At 38.5% G+C, this 14,524-nt stretch overlaps 1 protein-coding gene across 2 annotated transcripts in view; it reads left to right on the top strand.

The window, feature by feature from the left end:
* The window catches only part of SEMA6D (semaphorin 6D), a 247,615-nt gene that overhangs the window by 113,312 nt on the left and 119,779 nt on the right, over positions 1-14,524 (top strand). For both annotated transcript variants that reach the window (XM_065847820.2, XM_065847823.2), the window contains one exon: positions 4,292-4,372. The gene's annotated coding sequence lies outside the window, so the exon portion shown is untranslated. The remainder of the gene's footprint in view (positions 1-4,291; positions 4,373-14,524) is intronic.

Below are 14,524 nucleotides of genomic sequence, written 5' to 3'. Positions count from 1 at the left end.
AATGGAGTAACATACTGCTATTAAAAATGAAACCAAAGGTTTATGATAGTCCTGTGTAAATTAGTGGTAAGAAAATACTAAAGTACAACGAACACGCTGCTAATTTAAGCCAGAGTTTCCAAAACTGTCACACATAGAGTTGCATTTAAATGAGGATGTTCTAGACACGCAGTTAAGTCGGTTGTGTAGTGCGGCTAATGAAATACAAGCTTTTGTTTTCATACGCGTCCTCCTGAGCATTCAGACCTTAATATATTACTGTGCTCAAGGCAGGGTCTTGAAATATGGGGGAGGAGTTGTTATTGCCTGTTAGTCTCAAATGTAGGAAAGTATAACATTACTATAAAATGCTAAGGATATCTTGATACAGAGGTGATAAAAGAAAAGCTGTTCAATAAGCTATTACTTTAAATGATAAATTATAGCATATCGCTCTTCCAAAATAAGCAAGTAATAGCTAGTCATAAAAGTGTCATGTGTCATTTTTATTCAGTTTTTTCAGGTTTTTTGTAATCAGCACACTGATTAATTCTCTCCACTCGTTTTTTTGAGCCCCACCCCTTCAAATTTAGGGTTTGGTGTTACAAAACACCTTCTCGGGAGTTTTCCTTCGAAAGAGGTTTCTCTGCCTTGATATTTTATTGTGCTTCCAGGGCACTGATCGATTGGCCTATGGGTCACACTAAATTCATGCCCTTGGTAGTCAGAAGGTCTGAACTTGCATCCTTTTGGAATAGAGGCTGGATTATCTTGGAAAGGGATAATTTTTGGAGACCTGGTGCCAGTTATGTTGGAGAAGAGGCTCTTAATACTTGAATGGAGAAGAATGCAGCTTCCAGTAGGTTCAGCTGTACCTGGCCTGGGGTATCAGCTGCTTCAGGCTGGCAGAGACAGCATAGCCTAGAACTTGGGCATTGGACCACATGCGCATGAACTAAATGCTGCAATCATTTTATGTGGCAATGAATAAGCATATCATTATTTATATATCTCTTTATATTTATATATCTATTTGTATTTATATATCTCTTTATATTTATATATCTTTGTATATTTATATATCTTTATATATCTCTTCATAGATATATAGAGATAAATATGCTTATATTTAAATGGTTTAAAATAATAATGTGGGACACAAGTGCACAGGATGTTTACAGGTGTGTTATAATGTATATTTAGACTGTGATTTCTACAGTTTCTCAGGGATCCTGAATAAGTCCAGCCTAATAAAAGCATTCCCAAGCAGAGAAAAGCATCCTTGGACAAAGGCAGAGCTGCCCATTCCTCTGGTGCAGTAGGGTGTAGGGGTGCCGAGGCACGGAAGAGTTGCTGTGTGACATCTGATACATCGCTGATGCTTTCCAGAGGAGTCCAGATGTTCTTCTCTAAAGTCTGTCTCTGAAAACCACCCCTTTTCCCTAGAGGGGTGATAACCATAGCCATTAAAAAGCTTTGTCTAAAGGGAAATGACGGACTTACTACTGTCTAGGTGGGAAGAAAAGGTAATCTATAAAATGTTTCCATGGTAGTGGTTTCCTATCTCTCTTCTAGGCTTTCAGAATATTTCAGCTTAGTAATATCTATTACCTGCCTCTACTTCTTCCTTTCTTCAGCTAATGTGTGTTGAAAATGTTCGCTTATCCACCTGGGCTCAGTGGAGCTTTATACACCATATGTATTCCTGTTAAAGGCTGAAGTTATTTTATATTACCTGGAGCTTTCAATTAACCCTGCTTCTGTGTAACTTGTGGTATTAAGAGCAGTTTAGTGTTGAACAGGATTCACGTCTCCTCGCACCCCCTCTCCTCCTCCTATAAAACTTTAAAATGAAGCTTTTCTATGCTGTATGAAACCTTGTGATATCTGAGTTACATAACCAATTTGATACTGGATTTGCGTTATTTCTAGGAAATAGCACCAGTGGTAGTTTTCCAGTGTTTTACTCCGCTGTTAGATGTTGCTACACTGAGCTGCGTTCCTTCTTAGCAAAGCATGGACATCACAAGCAATGATAAACCCATTCTAAAGTGTTGTATTTGTGCTACTGGACTTTTCTGTTATGTCACACAAATATTTTACACGGGCTAATCTAATCTAATATTGCTTTCTGACCATAGCAGGTGTTATGTGACTCTTGCTTTTTTGTTTTAGGCAGTTCCTTGCCCTTTCTCTGCCCTGTCTCATCTCGTAGGCAGCATGAAAGCAGCAGCTTCACCCCGAGTTTGAGTCACAGTGTCCATTTCCTCCTCAATGTTCACTTTCAAACCAGCGCCTTCGTGCTTTCTCCCGTCACAAATCTTCAGGACACTTCTGCAAAATTGGTTCTTCAAATCTCTCCTCAAAACGTGTCTTTGCCAGGCTGCCTGCAAGAAATACTGCTTGTCGTAATGGCTATTATATATATGTATTTTTTTTCTCTTCTTCATGCTGACCTATTGCCTTTTGTCCTTAATCCACTGTATAAATTCTCAGAAGTGTTTTTCCGCTGTGCATTTAGTTGGTGCTTATGCTGTGAAGTCCTGGTCCGTGAGTAGAACTCAGAGGTGCTATGGTGGAGAGCACAGGAGGAGCTGAAGTCATGGCTACATCCCTGAGAACGGGCCTGGCGCACTATTCGAACAGTTAATATTTTTGGCAAAAACACAGATATGGAAACTATGTCCACGGCCAGATGTGCACGCGGAGAGCTGCCAAAACAGAGTAGTATGTGCTGTAAGCTTTGCTGTTTTCCCCAAAAACGTACACAGTGATGCTCGTCCTTACCTTGGAAAAAGTGAAATGCTGTGTAAACTCTGGATCTGCAGCTATGGTTTGGGGGTCATTTAAAGTATTGCACGCTGGTGCTTAACCAGCTAAGTAATTCCCTCCAGCACCCTTTTGTTGTAATCTCCCTCCAAAGATATTAAAAACACAGAAACCTTGGCCAGGTTGTAGTTGATCTAATTTATAAAAACATTTTCTGGATATTAAAAGCTAGGCCAATGCACTAGTAGTGTTTAAATTGTCTTAACTATACTGTAAACCCTCAGAAAGAACCTTTCATTGGAGATTATTGTATGAAGATTCGAAGATTAAAGTGTCTAGATTAAAGATTAATGTGAAGTGCGCTGGGAAATTGTTTGATGTATAAGGAGCTATATAGTATATTAATCGTGCACTTTTCAAAACTGCCTGAGGGAATTAGACACCCAGTTCTCTCACATGCCTTTGAAAAACCTCACTCCAAGGAATTTGTTGCTGTACAGGGGAAATGGGAATATTTTCATTGGGAGCTTGAGTCAAAAAGGAAAGGAGAGATATGGAGACTCTCTAGGGCTTGGTGTTTGCTCCTGACAGGTTTTCCCTGATTTGAATTTGCTTTGTTACTGTATAGAGGCAACTGGGATTGGAGTGCCACGAGTTTATAAAACTGATCTGACCCCAGAACACCCTCCACCTGCCTGTGTATTTCTTGCTTCAATTCCATTTTGTCTTTGCTTTCACTCCAAGATCGTTTTCATGCTCTTCTAAACAAAAGTTATTTGAATAATATTTAAAATAACCGCGTAAACCTTAATGAAACAAATGTATACATACGCATATTTGTATTTACAGTATAATGTGCATTCATTATAAGTAAATAACAAAAATAATTGTTATGCCTGTATTTTGCAAAATAATCCTTTTGCAGGAGTTTTTCCTCAGTCGTGCTTTTTTCTGTAGAAGTTCTAATGATCCACATATGGTAGAAATTATAAGTTTGCTTGTCCCTGAAGTGCCGCAACGTAAATAAGCTGTTAAGTGCCAACTCTGAATGTTATTTTTTAGATGCTAAGAGAGATAATCCTGTACTAAAACTATTAGGAGGTAAATTTGTTTGAACTTCAAAACCTCTTTGGCCTGGAATGAAAATGAACTGTGCATGAGTGTATGCTTCATTAATTTGGGGTTAGCCAGTTGAGGCCATTTTTGTTTGTTTGCCTTTTTTTTCCATGAGGCGTCTTTCTAATGCAGTTTATTAAAACTATTCATGCAATACACTGGGGTTTTTTTGCCTGGTAAAACCTGTTTCATTACTTTCATGAAAGAACAGTTGCTCTATAGCAAGTACCCTGTGGGAATCAATATTGGGGTTCACAGCCACTCAAAGTCGATGTGCGGGTGGGTGTGTTGCATTCAGGTCTATTTTAGTGGTCTTACCATTAATCCTACAGTAGGTATTTGTACACGAAGGCTTCCTTGAGTACTGGGAAAGTGTGATTAAAACTAATCATCTGTCTGATGAAAATTTTCCTCTGTCTTTTGGCAGGATCGCGCACCTGAATTTGTGCCAGACTCTACAGGAACACTGATGCCAGCAATTTGAGGATCTCCACTTTCGGTCCCAGTGGTGAGTTCTAAAGATGCCACAGTAAACCACAATAGAATCCGAGTGTTTTCTGCTCTGTGCCACTGAGACCGAGTCTGTGTGAAAAATGAAGTATTTCCCCTTGAACAATGCAAGGATACAGAGATATAAGAACGTATATTGATCTGCAAGAGATGGAGCTCAGGACACGAGTTCTGAGCAATTTTCATCAGACTAAAATCAGAAAGGTTGGTTTTATTGTCCTGTCATCTAATGTAACTGCTCTCTAAACGTTTGGCATTGTACATTTTGGAGAATGTAACCATTTACAGAAGGATGGTAGGCAGGCTCCAAAGATAAAGTAAAATGCACAAAAAGGAAATTCAGTGGTTTCCCCTTGCTGAAAACTGAGCAACGACTTGTAAAGTTACAAATTATTTTCCCCTCTAATGTTCTTTGTAACTATTCTGTTTGCTCAGACCTTGGGTCAGGTTCAAAGGGAGAGGGAACAGCCGAGTCCCGCTGCCCTTTTGTGTCGATTTAGAATATGTTCCCTAGAACACTGCAGTTGGGTAGCGTGGAGTCGTTCTTTAACAGGAAATCATGTTGGGATGTAAACATGCAGGTTTTAGGGGGAGAAAAACCAACTGTTTTAGATTATAATATTGTGTATTACCATATTGGGTCAAAATTATTATCTACTTAGCGTTGAGTAGCGGTCACTGTTAGAGGGAGGATACAGACAGCCCTTTGTCCTCCCCGTCTGGTTGTGCTCGTGCTTGGTTTAGACCTCTATGATACAGATGTGAAATACCACCACCTCCAAGTCCTGCCAGTTCCAGGTTATTGAGGTGTATAGATATAGATAGATATATATATATATCTATATCTATCTATCTATCTATCTATCTATCTATCTATCTATCTATCTATCTATCTATCTATGTGTGTTCTGAATTAGATTACACCACAAAACCTAGCACTCTTCTGACACGGAAACAAAACCTATATTCAGCGTTCCTCTAGCAATTTATTGTCGTTAACCAAGTACTTCAATAAAACCTCTGCGTCAGTTAAAAGATGTATTCAACAACAATAGCATTACTACCCAATCATACTTTTTTTCATTAACAAAAGAGCATAATAATGTGTTTTCATGAATCCTCAAGACAGATGACATTTCATTATTGCTGGGTAACTTTTTAGTGTTGGATCGTGTTCCTAGTAGAGGACGGTATCTCCCTCAGAGCGTACCGTACTAGTAATGCTCATTATTAGAAATAAAGGAATGCAGCATTCATATGGTATTACTTGATCACATAGCCAAGGTGCAGGACTACAAAATCAAAGCTGTTCTGACAGAGAGAATTCATGGAAGCTAGAAGTGGCTGCTAGTGAACTACAGAAGACACTAATGACCTAGTAAAGGAAAGCAGGAGGGCCTCATCTGTTGTGTCTTCACTAAGGCAAATGAAAATCCATTGTAAGTCATCCAAGGGCCAACTCTGTGACAAAACTCCCATCCACTTCAGTAGGAGCGATTCGGGTAATGAACATTCAATCACTAAGAAATATAACTGAGTTTAGATAAACTTGTTTAGGATCTAGGAGAAAAAATTGACCAACTATAAATACGTACAGGGAGAGAGAGAGAAAGTTCGATATTCATGTGATCAGTGAATATGTAGCATATGCCTTGGAAGGATTAATGACCTTCAGGGCATACAGATGACCAGTTCACTTGTTCCACTGTTACAGAGATGAAAAACAGTTCAGTATTCTGTGCAATTAAAGGAAAAGTGTGTGTATATGCAAATGTGTGTTAAAATGAGGAAAAAATAGCGTGTTCCTTCTTACTGCGTTTTTTTATTTGACCATCCCCTTCACACTTCATTTTAGCCTTTATGTGGGTTTTGTCTTCACACTTTATTATATTTTCCTGAGGCAGAAAGTTTTTCAATGAGAAGTTAATGAATGTCCATATTAAATTGGATCCCATTTTTAATTAAGTTCATCTAAATTTAATTTTGCAATTTTACTTCAGTAAACTCATCCGAGTCCAGGTGTTGAATGTGCTTTTCCTATTCCTGCTCTCAAATAATTGTGCGTGTAGAAGATTTATGCGTTAGAGAGGCATTTCTGAACACTTTTGAGTGTTTTCACCAAATGTTTCATAGAGGGCGAATAACATGGGCAATTAGCATCCAATAATACTGCGCTGAACCCCGGCTTTCTTATAATAGGGTGTTACTTTTATTAACTTGAACTTTAAGCAAATAATCCATTTAAAAGAAACATTATCAAAGCATTTCAAATGATAGAGGGATATTGTGTCCTACCGAAATTCTAAAAGTGAGGTCTTGAGAAGCTACAGGATGCCATAAGAAAGAATACACCTAAGAATTGCGCACTTTGATTAAAGAAAACCTCAAATAACTTGTGGGTTTTGGGGCCCCTTCCTTTCGTTCCAGCTGTGGTGGTGAACTGTTTGGTGTTATCAGCATGTTACTTGGACTTTGTAAACATGGGGAATGTACTGAAGTGCTTATCGGTCTTAAACATTTCTAAATGCTTTTACTAATTTTGCTAAAAGGAGCAGTGACTTTGCAGGTTAACTATCACCACATGCTTTTCGTATTCTGTCATGGCTTCTGGATTGGTGTGAATGGCTCTTGTTTTCAGAATTACCCAGAATTAGCTCCTTAAATCTGGACGTGTCTAATAACATTGCATGTGACACATATGAGGCATTGTATCATGTAGGCTCTGGTTCTCGTCAAAGAAACAGACACCCCAATTAAATTTGCAGATAATTTACAAAAGAGAATTGTCCAATTGCAAAGGAAAAGATGGTTGTGTTATTTCTTTCCAAAACAAAATAATTTTCCTTGACTTTTTTGCTGATGTAAGCACTTTTGATCTATACATTCGAACTATTTAGCCATGAAGTAAACAAATCCAGTTTGGAACGTTTGTGTCGATTCGAGGCTCATAGGATGCAAACTGCTCTGGGCGTGCTTGGCAATCTGTCAGTCCAGCTTTGTTTGCAGATTTCTTCAGAACAAGTGGAATTACCAGTTTCGAGCATCGGTAACGCTAGTATTAATCAACTTCTATGTTTCTTCTTATATATATCTCCAAACTTCCTCAGTCAGAGTAAGCCCATAAGCTCTGGAAATCTGGCTCTTCTTTTGTGCTCAGATCATGTATTTCTAGTGAAAGATGAGTTTACTCATAACACCTTTTGCTACCTGTATTCTGGTTCATCTGTTTCCTAAAAGCACTTTTCTCCGTTCATCTTTAGAGGGTGGGATTTTGCATCATTTTCATTTCCCCCAGAATTCTTGATGATGCTGGGTTAGAGTAAATGAAATACATAATGCCAAGCAAGTATATGCTTATTAAAGTTTTAACAAAGAGACTCAAGTAACTTGTTGAATTCCTAGCAAAAGAAAGAAAGACAACAGTCTTCCATTGGGTGAAATGCTTCTGAGTTCGAAAGGCTTTATGTGGGAGTCTGGATGGGACCCAAAGAAGGAACCACTTCAAAATTACAAAATGACATAGTTTATGTTATTGTTAAATTGTCGAGATTTGCTATGTATTTGCTGAGATGGTAACCATACAGAGTGTTTTCAAAGACGCTAGCTGGAGAAGGGTATGTTAAACCTCTGAAGTCTTCAGAATGCCTAATGACTGGCTGCCAATACAGCTGGATCCTGCTGAGTAATGGGGGAATGCCTACCATGTAAATAGGAAAGGAGTAATTTAGGAGACCCAGTGAGCTGTAAATTATTGCCTAGGTTGTCACACCAAAAAAGAAAAAAAAAAAAGGAAAATGAGTTGTGAAGAAGGAGGAACGTGTACTGAGTTCTGAATAGCTTTGTGAGACTCCTTTTGAGATAGATAGGGAAACGTATACTCTCTGTAAAAAGAGATACCTGTTTTGTCAGATTGAAGATGCACCAGCCACCTAGATTACTGCGAAAAACATATTAAAGAAACAAAACCGGGTTATTTCTATGCCTGACAAATGCATGAATCAGAAGAAAATATTTGTCCGATAACTGAATTTAAGATCTGCCTTGTTCAGGCTTCTGCTGATGGGAATGTTTCCATTGGTTTTAATGGGACTTGGGCTGGACTTCGAGAGCTAAGAGCTGGATGGACAGGAGAGGTAGTAAGGGAAATACCTTCCAAGCCTGGTTGTATTGTGCGTTGTTAGGATGAAGTAATGGAAATCAGAAACTTGGAAACACTTTTTAAAGAATTGTCACTTTGCTGAAGCTCATAATTTGAATCTCAAATGAATGGTCTGAAAATCTATACTGTGTGCTTCTATAAGGTTCCATACATACAAACAAATTATTTTAAATGGGAAAAATTTCCCCTGAATTCTGAAGCTCATCTTTCCGTTCCCCTCAGGAACTTCATCACAGACTGAGGCAAAAAATACCAAGGTGGTGGGATCTAAACAGCACATTGTTTCCACTATATTAAACTCGTACAATCTCTGTATTTTGTGTTCCATTATATAGTAACAGGAACTTACTCTTCTTATATCTTTAAGTGGAGTCTGTGAGTTTATAAGTCCAGTGTCAGAAAGAGCATGGGAAATGGAAGTGATTTATGTCAGCTGTGTTAATTTTTTACAGATAGTTCCTTCAAGCACATCTAGCTAGAAATGTCTTGGTTTTCAAATTGTAAATGACTTTTCAAATTAAAGTTTTGGTTTTTTTTAATCCTGCTTTCAGCAGAATAAATAAAATTTTATACAAGGACTGGATAAAAGGGGAAGACTAAGAGCACAGGACTGGTAAGACCACAGGAAAGCGTGGGTTTCAAGGGGTTGGCCTTATGTGCCAGTAAAAAAAGTTAGAGATTTTATTGCTGAAAATGAACAGCTGACACTAACGGAAAAAGTAAATGGGGTTTTTTTGTCCATATTTGGAGGTGGAATAGAATTCTTCAGATCTCTCTGTAATTGTTGGTAAGGACTTTCTCTTCTGAGCTGAGTGGTTTTAAATTAAATGATTTGTTTTGCAATATGAATAAGATTTTCTTATCAGTCAGCTTACGTGTAATCACCTTAAATGCAGTTTTAGAAAGAGATGAACCATGTCAATGTAATTCCCAAGGTGAGAAATGAATACCTGATGAACTTCATTCTTCTAAGATAAAAAATAATACATTACTTTAGCATTTTTTTCCTGGTGATTCTGTTAAGTAGCGGTTATGAGACGGGTTCTTGTTACACAGAGAATATTCTCTGTATGATATATAAACATACTTTTCCTGTGCCATGATTCCATTGCTAGTGAAATATCCCCGAATATGTTAAAGATTTTATCAGTTGAACTGTTTAAGAGCACTGGAAACATAGAATCATAGAATGTCCTGAGTTGGAAGGGACCCACAGGATCATGGAGTCCAACTCCTGTCCCTGCACAGGGCACCCCACAGGTCACCCCGTGTGTCTGAGGACATTGTCCATTCTCTTCTTGAATGCTGTCAATTTGGGGCTGTGACACCTCCCTGTGGAGCCTGTGTCCAGCACCTCTGGGTGAAGAACCTTTTGCTCATGTCCCACTGACCCTCCCCAGCACATCTTCTGCCATTCCCTGGGTTATGTCATTGGTCACTAAAGAGAAGAGTTTGGTGCCCACCCTTCCTGTTCCCCTTGTGATGAAGCTGTAGAACATGATGAGGTCTCCTCTGTCTTCTCTTCTCCATCTGAACAAACCAAGTGACTTTAGCCCCTCCTCATACATCTTCCTCTCCAAACCCTTCACCAGCTTCGTAGCCTCTTCTGGGCAATCTCTAGCAGCTTAATATCTTTTTAATAGAAATTAAAGTTGAAAAAATAGGCCACTCAAAAAGGAAGATTGGATTTCGAACAAAAACAATGGTAGTCAAGTGTGAGCCATTGTCTTATTTTAGTTACGTTTCGCCTGAAAAGGTGAATGTAAAACAATAGTCTGAAAGTAAACTTGGGCCCCAGAGAGGAGGGAGGTATTTATGGTAGTAAGACAGAGTAAGGTCGTACGGAAGATTTGGTGTTGAGTTGAAATTCCTTCAAACAGACTGTGAGATGACAGCAGAGGGATCTTGGAAGGGACTGGAAGCACTTGTTTGGGTGCCTTCCATGCTTTGTGGGTTAGTCCGTCACTGTAGTGTTAAAAGAAATATAAGAAATAGTGTTTTAGAAAGAGTATAATGCAAAGGTAGGTCAGTAAGAAATCTTATATGACACTATGGGGCTTCATGAGCATATGTCACGTGCAGGAAGGACCGCTTCAAAAACTCTTCCCCTTTTTACCAAGGTCCGCATTAATGGCCCACTGGATCTCTGTGTTACAGAGTGGTGGCGTGGTACTGTATCCCATAAAAATGGAGTAATTCTTTATTCATGAGAATTAATAATACACAGTACAACAAACTCAGTTACTAATTTCTTTTTTTTTTCTAAATGTTCGTAGTTATAGTGCAAACAATAAATAGTAATTTAAGGGGAAAAAAGAACCCCACACAGCCCTGCTGGTCCTGCAATTGTGTCTGCTACATGCTAGTTCAGTATTACTAATGAGAACATATTTAGGTATAAATAAATCTTTTATCCTCATTGTAACTCCGCTGTGTTCCTACAGTGAAGTCATCCACACAGAGCTGCTTATGGCTTGAAAGCCTCAATAGCCTCTTTTCTTTATAATAAATATTGCATACTAATGTTAACAATGTCATTGTGTGATGTCTCAATAGAGGATTATGACTTCATGTAATCACTTAGCTTGATGTCTCTTCTCAGCTGTAATGGAGTCAATTTTCCTTACAAAGGAGATGAGGATCACTTATTCACAAACGTTGTAGCAAATATTCCATGTACACACTATGCCAACCAAATATTAAGGTGGCACAGTGAAGCTCAAAGCTGGGAAATACGGAGTTAAAGTTCAGTGCTTAATCTTGGTTTACCCCCATTGAGTGTGCTGAAATATATTTTGAAGTTAGAAATCCAAAATCGTGTTTGAAGCGTGTATTTTCAGGTGTAATTCCACATACAGGTATATGGAATATTCCTGAAATGTGCATGATTATAAATAACACAATCATCAGAAGGTAGTGCAGAGAGAGGATAAAATGTGTTGGTATTAATGAGCAAAGAGTAAAGCAATCTTCCATCATCTACCAGAGACAAATGGCACATTGAGGAACATTGGGGCCCATCTCAAACAGCACTTATGCACATGCTTAACCTCAATTACGGCATCAACGGGGCTTCAGTGCAATCTTAAACACCAGAGGGAAAAAGGAACTAATGCATTGACGTGAAGACTCGTATTTATATAATAATGCAAAATATTAAGTAAACTATAGCACAGTCATTTGTGATGCATGAATATAGATATCCTGCAATATTAACATAATAAAATTGGATGCTTAGCTCCTGAATGTCTTCAAAATAATTCATCTGAATGCTCATGAGAGAAGTTCAGGCTAAGATGAAAAGCATAAATCCACCTAACAGCTAACAAATAATTCACATAACTGTCTGCAGACATGTTCAGAATACAGGATTTTACGATAACTAAAGGGCCAGGGTATTCCAGCTCTTGTGAAGATACCAACTCTTATTATTGCACAACTTAACTCTTGTTTAATTTTATTTTTCATGTTATCCTAAACCAGAACGCAAATAGAAACTGAATCCTTTTTAGAGGAATAGGACACCTATGGTAGGAAACAGTTTCAGAACCAATGTTAGAATCAAGCCCAGTTTTTCACATCTCTACAAAAAAATAGAAGTAACATATTATAGACCACTGCAGGTACCGAAAATACGTGGATGATTCTTACAGATAAAAGAATGTGTGATACTTGAGAAGGAATTATTTCTCACTCAAACTAAACCCATGTCTATATTCTTATGAGAATATCACTTCTAACTGCGGTGTAATCCTGCCTGATTTTTCTTGAGATCTGCTACGTGCTAATATTATCTGTTACAAATATTATTTGAGAGCTGTTATTTCATTTAATAATTTTAGGAACGGTTAGCTAGATTGGCTTTGTTCTGCCAATGTAAATTTGGAGATGCCGTGCCAGCAGTCAGCTTTACATTCACACCAATGTATCTGTACAGAATTATGTGTTTGCCCTCTAGTCTATGTTTTCTAAGTTTAACTGCATATTTGTAACTTTATTTGGAGTTTCCTTTGATTTTCATTAGAGTATGTACTAATTAGGAGTCATTTAAGATATAAAATTATGTGGATTGTGTTGGAATGAACAAACCAGGGGATGTATACATGACGTGCTCTGGCTGAAGGAGGTGATCGGTTCCTGTGAGCACAAAGGACATCGGTTGGGAATCTCCTGATATTTTGGCTGGTGTAGACGTGTTTCCCTGTGAAACTTGTTATCTCTGTAGTGATAGTTCAGCGAGAGTAATCTAGGCTTAGTTCAATTAACTCTAAAGAGACTGGCCTCTCCGTCTGTGCAGGGCTTATTGTAGGATTCATGGAGTCTTAATAATTTCCATTCCCTCTGACTCAATTTTGTGTTCTTTTAGCGCAGTGTAAGCTCACCCGCTCGCAGTGTTGTAAACGTCTGCAGATCAGAGCGTTTGATGGCAGCTCTTGGGGACACAACACTGTGCCCAACGCACGAGGCTCAGGCATAACTGTGCCTTCAAGTTTCAGCGTGGTGTACAGAAAGAGGAATGTGAGGCTCTAAGCTTCAGCCAGCTTTTTGAATTGTCTTAAATGCATTTTGAAGAACGAAAAAAACACCGTTTTGATCTCATTTTCATAACATAAAATCTAAAGGGACTTTCCTTTGAACTTTACAAATACCTGCTGAAATCATCCAACAGCCCAGCACAAAAGCCGCAGGTTTTGAGACTTAAAAAAATGAGTGAAAACAGGGATTTATTTTTTGCTGAGACCACATTTCTAGTTCATGGGATGCATTTCTAACTGGACTTCAGCAAGCAAAGGGTGAAACCTCCCCATCTGTGGGGAAATTTCCCATTTGTGTGGGTTCATTCTGGTCATCTCGGTGGCCATGAAAGGAAGAGCCTTGATGGGAAGGCCCGGAGCTCTCATTGCTGGGGTCTTGTGTCTGCTCTGCCCCGTTGGGGTTTGTCCCTGTGGGGACAGGAGCTGCTCTGACAGATGACAGCTGCCTGCACAGCCTCCCTGCACTGAAAGCCACGCATTGAAAGAGCCCTTGTAAACAGATAATTAACTTCATGTGTAATTATATGTCCAAAAATCGTTAGAAAATGATGTTAGAAAAATTAAAAATTAAAAACTAATTCAATTTTTTTTTTTAGCTGCTCTCACCACGCTCATTAGGAAAACCCTCCAAAAACGGGCTCTCAAATAAATAAGCCTCCACTTACATAAATAAAGGAGGCAGATTGAGATCCCAGTTCAACATGCAGGAGAAATTCGCCAAATCTAATGTTTTCAAATGGATTGGTACGTGTTATGAGAATAATGTTAACGGAAATGGTTTCTCTTTCTTTAAAAATGTAAAGGAGAAGGGAGAAGGTTGGTTTTGATAAACAGGCTGTGCTTTAAATAGCGAGAGCGGTGATAAGGCAGAGAGCTTCTAAATAAATATGAAGCATGAAGGTTTTTTCCAAACTCCAAGAGAAAATTGTGTATTCACCAGAACAGCTTTAAATTCTGTGAAACAGGACAGCAATATATTTTACAGTTTGGAGCAAGGAAGCAGAGTCTTGCCATAATAGGATATGTACTACATCTCAGCGAAGAAGACAAATAACAGTATCTAAAATGCTTTCACCTTGACCAAAGAAATTCTGTAAGACAGAAGTAATTTTGATTTTGCCACAATAAAAGAACATCAGAATTTGGAGTTTGATAAAACTGTTCTGTTGGCCGGGAACTTTGCCTTTCAACTGCGTTTGATGTGATATTCGGTTCGTTTTGCCAAAATATTTTATGCCAAGTATTGCTATTAAATCTTTTATGTTGCAGAGCTTTTTGTCAACAGACGCACAAGGACTGGATTTTAAGTGGAGTTAATCATTGAACTTGGAGAACAGAAACACTGGGGGAGTGCTTCACTTACACAAACAAACCACCCCGCAAGCTTCAGCCATTTCTATAATTATTACCCTGTTTTCAGAATAGTGTAGGTAAAACAGAAAATCTGGCTCCCCGT

Source organism: Patagioenas fasciata, chromosome 12 (assembly GCF_037038585.1).
Source record: "Patagioenas fasciata isolate bPatFas1 chromosome 12, bPatFas1.hap1, whole genome shotgun sequence".
NCBI lineage: Eukaryota > Metazoa > Chordata > Aves > Columbiformes > Columbidae > Patagioenas > Patagioenas fasciata.
The sequence above is the reverse complement of the archived record's forward strand: the minus strand, read 5'-3'. Positions and strand labels throughout refer to the sequence as shown.